Source organism: Boleophthalmus pectinirostris, unplaced genomic scaffold (genome assembly GCF_026225935.1).
Source record: "Boleophthalmus pectinirostris isolate CB_2022bp ecotype Guang Dong unplaced genomic scaffold, ASM2622593v1 HiC_scaffold_17, whole genome shotgun sequence".
NCBI lineage: Eukaryota > Metazoa > Chordata > Actinopteri > Gobiiformes > Gobiidae > Boleophthalmus > Boleophthalmus pectinirostris.
Window position 1 is genome coordinate 19,430,733 of NW_026571115.1, and position 8,885 is coordinate 19,439,617.

Here is an 8,885-nt window from a genome sequence, read left to right on the forward strand (position 1 = left end):
CCTTCTACCCTATGGAGTGATCCAAGTCAGAACCCTCTGAGTCCAGACTGGTGTGTGTGTGGGATCAAGCACTTTAAGTAACTTTAGAGTGAACATGACAAACCACTTGTGGCAGGGTTGTCTCCTTACATCTCCCTAAGCTATTAATTCTTGAAAGACCCCCACTTGGCTGCACTGTCGGCGATTAGCTGGGGTCAACAGTTTACGGAGCCTTTCACTTCGGTTCTTCCCTGGAAATACAAACCCAGATACTTTGGAAAAATGTGACTTTCATTCATATTGTCAATTTTGAATTTGTTTTTCTATACCTGTATGATATAACATTTTTAGATTTACATGTTTTTCTATAGATTACATTCAGATCATTCAGATGCTGTTGTTTCTTTAAAAATCTATTGTTACAAAAACAATAAAAACTAAATAAATTCATCAGAGCTTTATTTTGTTACAGACTTTGCTCAAAGTAAAATGTTATGGGTGTTAAAGAATAGGCCAGTGTTCTGAGGTGGAGTGTGGGGGGTGAGGTCCTCCAGCTGTTGCTCCACAAGAGGCTTCTTCTCTTCATCTTTGTCAGTGCGTTCCTCACCTCTCCCCTCCATCAGTCACTGTCCCAGGTCCCTCAGCATCCAGCATGTCCCTGATTAAAGAGAATATATCCTTAATGGCCCCGTGTCCTTGTACTCAATCTTCTGCTGTCCTCTCCCCAAACCTCTCCTGGGACACCAACATGCTCACTTCCATCTGCTCTGTAGAATCTGGGAGTTGAGCAGAAGTATAGTTATCATGCCAGAAAGCTTCAGAAATAAATAAATAAATGCAAACAGATAATAAATATATCAGCATTTTATTGTGAGATTTTAAAGTTCTGGCGAACCAGTGAGTGTTGGAGGGTCTTGTGTCAGGCGCACAATAAATCAACAAATTATGTTGTTATAATCACAGACATATTCTCTTAAATATCACTTACATCATTTATGTCTTTGTTATGTATAGAAAAATCTTGTTTTTTGGGTGGCCAGACTATAGATATTGAAGTATGCAATTAACCCTCTCAGGCTCAAATTAATTTTTAGTGTCAGGAAAAATCTGATATTTGGGGAAAATTATAATATGGAGTAGTAATATACAATTCTGATTTTTGTAAACAAAAAAAGTATTTTGCACTTCTGGCAGGCCGTTTGTGTGTAGCCGTTCTTGCACAGTCTGCATTGCCCACGTTTATCAGCATGGATGGGAAAAAAGGCTCCTGAGTAAAAAAAGCTCATATAATATGGATGTGGAGTAACTAGGTACTTGGAATTTAGCTGTTGCAAATCTGCAACGCCTGCCTGGAGAGGGTTAAAACTGAAAACAATATAATAAAATTTATAAAACCACTGAAATAAAGCAACACTGGTAACAAATTGGAACACTGCACTAAAGAAGTACAAATTTATCTTATATCTATTTAATTATGTTTATTTAGTTATCACCAGGTCCACATTATACAACTTTCATGGTTTAATGGTACACATTTTTCTGGTGGATGGTCCGCCGAAGATGTTATTGCTCTGTCTATAATGTTTCACAGTATAGATTAAAACTTATCTATCACAAGAGAGACAACCAAGTCATAGCACTACGCTACATTACAACTGTGGAGAGTTGCCCCTATTCAAGAAGGAATTATTCAGTTTTTGAGTAATAGTAACACCCATAATGAATAAGTGCTAGACTGACCTTTAAATAAATGTACATGTTTAATTTGAAGAATCAAAATTTGCATATTTTTTGTAGGGCTGTATTTTCCCCCTCATTAGTGTTTGGCCTGTTTGCTATTACTTGTATCTGCAACTTCTTTCTTCACCTGTAAAATTTCAACCAAACTTCTCCATCCTCTGTGTGGCAGCGTTTAGTATTCAGATCAGAACAATGCACCTGTTAACTCTTTGTGTGCTCCACAATGATCACTACTGCTGATGTCTGCGCCTCTATTTCTCTTAACACAAGGCTTCAGAATCAAAGGTGCTTCTCGGCTCACAGCTCAGTAATTTTCCCCATACCCCTATGAGTAGGCACCCTCATCCTCACATCTCCAGCTTTGAAGCTCTGTTCTCTTGATGGCCTATTGTCTGCTGTCTGTTTTTGTGCACCTGGGCAGATGGTACTAGTGCTGCTCGGTTATCAAAACCAGAGACCATTACAGGGTCAAACAAGCTCAAGAGGTTAAATAAATGTGAAGATAACGAAGGATTACACAAGTGAAATATGGATATCCAACCTGTTGCAACCATGGGATGTATTATAGAATTATTATTACAGTGCCTTACTAGAAATTACTTTAAAAAGATTGTTGCTCTGAGGATTACATTAAAATTTAATTATATGCTAAATCAGTATGCAATGATGAATGAATCCCACTGGGCTTGACAGTAGTTGATGTGGCATGACACAGGACTATATTCATACCATACTCCATACAACTGTACAACAACTCACCCTTATGTAATAGATAAACTTCTATAATACCTAATACTATAAAACCTTCTATCATAACATTTTATAAACATATACAGATTGGCGGCAGTTAAAATTAGTATTGTTTAAATGCAGATTTTTGTTGCCATATAGTGAGGACTTGATAGAAATGATTAGGTTCAACATTTGTGACCTTTAAAATATTTTATCGAAAGTGCAATGTAATCCACAGGAAAAATTCTTGCCCCTCGTCTGAGAGTATGCCATCATCGCACTTTAGAATCTGATAACCACCAGCGTCATTTCAATCACTATTTCATCTTTGCACTGTTTCTCCTTATGATCTCTTGTATATAGCAGAGATATGTTACTGTATTTCTATATTTATTTTTACTTGTACATATACATTTATATAATTATGCCTTATTTGACACTTGTCTCTTGCTACTTGCTACTCTTAATTATATTGTTGCTCTTTTTTTATAATATATTGTGATGTGTGAGCTACTGTGTCCATATAATTTCCCTTGTGGATCAATAAAGTTTCTCTGAGTCTAAATCCCCGGAAAGTAAAAGGCCCAAAAGAAAGAAGGTTTGAACTAATGCAATCTGAATATGACACCTCCTGTACAAAAGCCTGTTGGAGCCAGTCTTACAAGCCTCTTTGCAAAGAGAAATGCTGACCTGATGGCACTGTAGTGGCTGTGGAACACTTCAGAGTGTAGTCGCCGTGGGCAGCGCTGGGCAAGACTCGCTGGCACCATCCTTTGAAAGCAGCCATGTCTGGTCTGGTCAGCTGTGTGAGTGTGGCCTGAGACGCCCGCCTTGCCCGCCTGTGTGTCCCCTGGGTGCCTCCTCACCTCGGTGACCAATGGGTGGGGGGTGAGTTCTCCTTCATCACCTCAGTGCAGGGATGGGACCAGTGCCCGGGGCAGTCATGTCAAGCCAAACTGTGCCCACAGGAGCCAGTGAGGTGGGTAGAGAGGCCAGGCTCTGCGGACACTCTGGAGGCTGCACTGTTAGCATGTCTATGAGAATCACATATCAACATGGAGCTACAGTGTGTGTGAACATTTACTGTACATCGACCACAGTGTTACATAGAACACTGAAATCATCTGTACTTCCCAGAGAACAGATATAGTGACAAAAATAACTACTTAGGACTGTACAAATGGTCAGTGGTCACATTTTTATAAAGCGTTTTTCCACTTTAAAGCCACTCAAAGTACTTTACAACAAGGAACTACTCACTCTTTCACATTTAAAGACTATACAAACCTTTGAATACTGTGGAATGTACATTTAATACGGTATACTTCTTGCATTTGACCCATCGTTCAATACCAGTATGAACACCACAGTACAGCACCCAGTAAATAGCTATTAAACTTTTGCAGTGATCCAAGAATTTAACCTGAGGCCTCTTTGCTTTGAGGCACCTATAACCCACGGTGCCACTGTGTGTGTAAGGCAAGCAAGGAAAATAGTTTTAAAATTATGAAATCTTACCATGTTGGTGGCCAAGAGGAAGACCAGAGAGGAGGTTTTTGGACACCGAGGATACAGAGATGGTGAGATGGTAGGTCATTTGCTGTGTCCATCTCTGATCAAAATAAAACGATTCTATATTTAATCTGGGTTGGTTTTGAAAATTGCTGCTTGGAAATGATAACAGCTATAATGGAGAGGAACTGTTGGTCTTTCTGGAAATAGTCGTTGAGCGTGAGACAAGACTGGTAGATCACCTCTTTGATTTAGCGTGGTTCCTCTCTGCTCTGCGGTCTGGCCGGGACTACACGACCCTCTTCACAGCCCCTCACCACAGGCGCACTTCTTTAGCCTGTGTCAATATTAGTTTAGGATTATTTCTAGAACCCTCAGAAGCATAAAAAAATCCCCTTTGCCGATCACACCAAATAATGACGAAGAAACTGCAAACTGTTAATGAATATTTATTATTTGCATGACAAACACAGATGATTTTACTGGGTACTGCGGTTGGCTATATTTGGGTGAATCCACATGGTGTCCTGGGTAACCTCAGGACAGAAATAGTTGGTTATGAAGACAGGACTTACAGTGTGTTGTGTTATAGAGGCTTTGATCATGCATAAGGATGAAAAGGGAAAAGACGGAAAGTTTTACATCGAGTTGATTTTAGGAATATACTGGGGATGGTCAGTCACTGGGTGTTTATTATTGGTAAAAAGATGTGGAATTTCCATATTTCCAACATGGCCATAGAATGAAAAAATATGAATAAAATAAGATTAAAGGTGCACTGTGTAACTTTTGTGGTGGAGGGTAATTGCTTTGCCTTGAATGTTATACAGTATGAAAATAAGTCTTTTTATCACAATGGAGACTTTACTGGAGACTTTAATGGAGACTTTACTGGCCAGATCTATGGAGAAGCAAGCCTGCACATAGCAAGATTTCAAGGCCTTTCTGAGCTATAAAACACCTGTAATTGAATATATGCATCTATCTGCATATATCTCTATAGAGACAAGCAAGTAGCAGATCCTCTACCTTAGAAATTACAGCTTTGAAAGTAATTGCAGACTGACTTCTTAAACTTTTTGTTAATTTTTATAGCATTTACTTGGTTTTATTTTGTCAATAAACCAAAATGTCTGTTTAGTTATAAATATCTAATAGGTTTCATTAGTAAAAGCAAAACACTGTGCAATTCACAATATTAATACCCACATGGATCATTAGTCATTCAATCTTTTACTTCTACTAGATAAAATAAAATGAACTTAAATCAAAACCAGGAACTGTATGTGAGAAAAATGCACTGTAAACACAGCTCAACTATCAGCAAATTCAAGATTCAAGATCAGCTTCAAGTGCAAAGAGTTGTGCGTTGTTGCCGAGTTATGCTTTGAAGTGGTACGGCTTTGTGTTTGTCAAACCAATAAATGAATGAAGCAATCCAGGTACGTGTTTCCAGGCAGGCAGGGCGTTACAGGTAAAGAGCTGTGTGCAGGTTCAACAGTTCAATGGCCTCATAAGGGCTGAACTGGCTGACCTGCAGGAGCACAGACTGGGGAAGGAGGAGTCAGTCTATCAATGTCTATTATTTTCACTGTATATCCAATTGGTGCTAGTGGTGTCATCTATACCATTGTTTCCCAAAGACTGGGTCTCGACCCTCAAGTGGGTCACAAGAGATTTTTTTGGGGTCGCCTTGTCTCGATCTGTGAGTATCTGAATGTTTTGTATATGTGTGTGGTTTGACATTTTGTCAATATTGTTCACTTGAATGTTGTTCTGGTGGAGAGTCCATCATCTGCATATCGACAGAGATACTGCTTGGTTTCCATGGATGGTTCCATAGTATGGGGTTAAGCTTATTTATTTTGACAAAAGAAGGAATTTACAGTTCAGATCTGTTGAAAGGTGATTCTGCTCAACCAAGGAAGGTACAGTAATGAAATAGATGCAAGACAAATTTAAAACCATGCTGTGGGACATTCCAGGCAAAGCAATCACATCTCCATGGAGACAAGCAAGTGCACACCCTCCAGTTATAAAGTGCACCATTAAATGTTGACTACATGTGGAAGGAGTACAGATTTGTCATCAGTAACATCAATATCAGTAAAAAGAGATCTTCGTTCAACCAGTTTGATGATGGACAAAAGGAAAACAAAAGTGAGCTACATGTCTACATGAACAAAAACAAAATCCAAATTCTGGCTTAAAAATAAATTGTGACCATTGAATGATTTACACGTGTTGGCACCCCAATCTTATTGTCACTGTATAATGTGGCAAACGGTTTTCCTATACTGCGTGTCTCCAGCCATTAAATAACTTTGAATGCCCCACTCACCCTTTTTACCTTTTTCTTGAGTGGAAAGTCCATAAGACCAAGCTGGAAACTACACAACCACAAGCAGCCCAGGCACAGCACACTTATTCATAGAGTCACATAGTTGGGGTGGGGAACAAGAGAGGCAGTGGCAGTAGCAATAAATTGGTACAGACATCTGTCAGAAACCCCATGAGTCACCCACTGGAAAATGCCCGGCACTACCAAGCCACCTTAGATATCCATCATCGCTGATTGTGGTTGGTGTGAGCTTCTATGCCATATACACACAATTACTGATTTATGGACAAAAGAGCATATTGTGTACAAGTGCACAGTCCCAGGAGAGGAGTGGTGTGATGCTGGAAGGGTAAAGGAGCCTTGGACGGGCAGTCATCTTGTCCCTGAGGTCACCAAACAATACAAGAGCTGACCCAAGTGACTGTCACAGATCACTCACAAATTTTTGATTCTTAATTTGGCTCCAGTCTTCACCTGCAGAGCCTGTTATGATATGATTTACACTAGAGGATAGTACACAGCAAAACAAAAATTAAGACGTTTAATTGCATTGTTTACATTTTCGTTCAGCATGTGCATCTGCTTGTTTTGATATTGTTTAGTGAGAGTATAATGATTTTGTGAGTATTTAAGGGTTTAAGGTGATTTTACATCACATACACATTACATTAAACATAACAATTGTGTGTCTCCAGATTTAGATAAAATGTAAACAAATGGAAATCAAATATCAATTTCACTGATAAAAAGAGTAGATTATGTCATGAATACATTTTGAGTTTTAGTTCTGATTATCCAACCAGAAAGCTGAAAGAACTCTTTGTTTTGGATTGCCAAATTGAACAGCTAAAACCAACAAGCTCTTGTGTTTTATTAATGGCAGATAATGACATCCAAGGTCCTGTTTTGAGTGAATGTAGTGAGGTTTTAAGCATGCTATATGGACTACCTTTAAAAGTTTGAAATCCACAAGCAGAGCATTTTCTTCATTGGTTGCTGGTCACACAGTGTTCATGTTGCCGTTCTGAGGTGGTGTTGTGCAGCAGATTCCTGGGACGACAGACATGGGGCTATGGGTGGAGCCACAGACGCACTTGTGCCACAGACATGACCTCTGCAGGGTCAAAGGTCAGATGCTGTGATAATCCTGTCCACAGAACTGGTTGGCATGTTTGAAGCCTGTATGTTCATGTGCAATGTAGAGCTGCATTTATTAGAAAATATGCATTATGCAGTCTTCAGTACTTCAGTTTTATGTACAGAAAGAATCTAAATCAGATAAATCATATCCAGATAAGTTTATATCAAGACACGTCAGTCTTAACTCTGGCTAAACATAAGACTAGATGGATTAATTGTGTTTCTTGTTTTGCTATGAAACTCTCTTGTGCGGTTTTCAATCAAATATAAAAATCTAATAGAAAAATGTACAGTCCTTTCTAAATACTTCTTTATAATACAAATAATTCAAATAATAACTGGTGTATATGTCATTACTATTACCTGCATGTTCTTAAAATGATGAATGGTTAATATTGAATAAACAGCAAATAAATAGCTTTTACTCTATATCTTAGTCACTTCCTTCCCTGGCCCTGTACTGCTGAGATGGTCAGCGAAGGCGCTTGTGTCGGAGCACATGTTGTGTGCTTGTTCCATGTGTGTCTGAAGAAATGGAGACACCGCGAGACACTTGGCACCAAAGTGACGTGACCTAACACCTGACCCGGCAGGACACCAGGGACAGAGCCATGAGAGAGGAGGCCAAAAGGAGCCCATCAGGGAGCAAGAATTTACACCATCACTCTACCGCTTTCTGCCTAAACAATATGTGATACAGGATACAGTAAAATGGCTTTATCATCAAAATGCATAACTGAATTAAATAAGAACTTAGGCTATATTTTTGACTATATAAAAATGTCCAATCAAATTCTTAGACCACCACCTATCTTAAATCTCCTATCTATCTTGCACCTATCGCCGCAGTTAAAGGTGCAAGATGTTTTCTGTTTACTGACCTAGAATGGTTTGAGCTGTTTTTCTCAAGCATTTCACTACATAAAATATACAAGGATCCAGGTATCTAGTGTAAGTTTACACAGCAAATTAAAATGAACCCAGGAAAAAGGCATAATAAAACATGGCCTTAATAGCGTCTAATTTAAACCATTAATGTGCACAAAATTAGACTAAATTAATGCTATGATAAGAACCTTGTGTACCTCCGTTTACAGGTAGACACTGTAGGTTGACATGGGTGTGTTCTTGGTCCAAAACGCAGTGATGTTTGGTTTTCCAGTCTGTTCCCTTCACATCCGAACCTCTTCCCCTTCAGGGTGGAAACAGAAGCAGGACATTTACTGCGTGTCTGTGGAGAAGCAGAGGATCCAAGAGACACCTCCGTCATCGAGTCTGCCTAAACAAAAAATGAAATGTGAATGTGAAATATGAATTTAGAGCTATGGGAATCTGAAACTGTGATGTCTTGTATGGAGAGTCACAGGGTTATTCCAATCTTTTCAATAAAATGAAAAATCAGGCATTAAATAAATAAATAAATAAATAAATAAATAAATAA

The 8,885-nt window shown here is 38.9% G+C and overlaps 1 long non-coding RNA gene across 1 annotated transcript; it reads right to left on the reverse strand.

The window, feature by feature from the left end:
• Window positions 1-571: 571 nt before the first annotated feature.
• Window positions 572-4,054, reverse strand: LOC129408763 (uncharacterized). The gene is made up of 3 exons (XR_008632102.1): window positions 3,970-4,054; window positions 3,142-3,485; window positions 572-755 (listed from the first exon to the last, which is right to left on the reverse strand). It is a non-coding gene; the product is annotated as an uncharacterized LOC129408763 (long non-coding RNA).
• Between the last annotated feature and the right edge of the window lie 4,831 nt (window positions 4,055-8,885).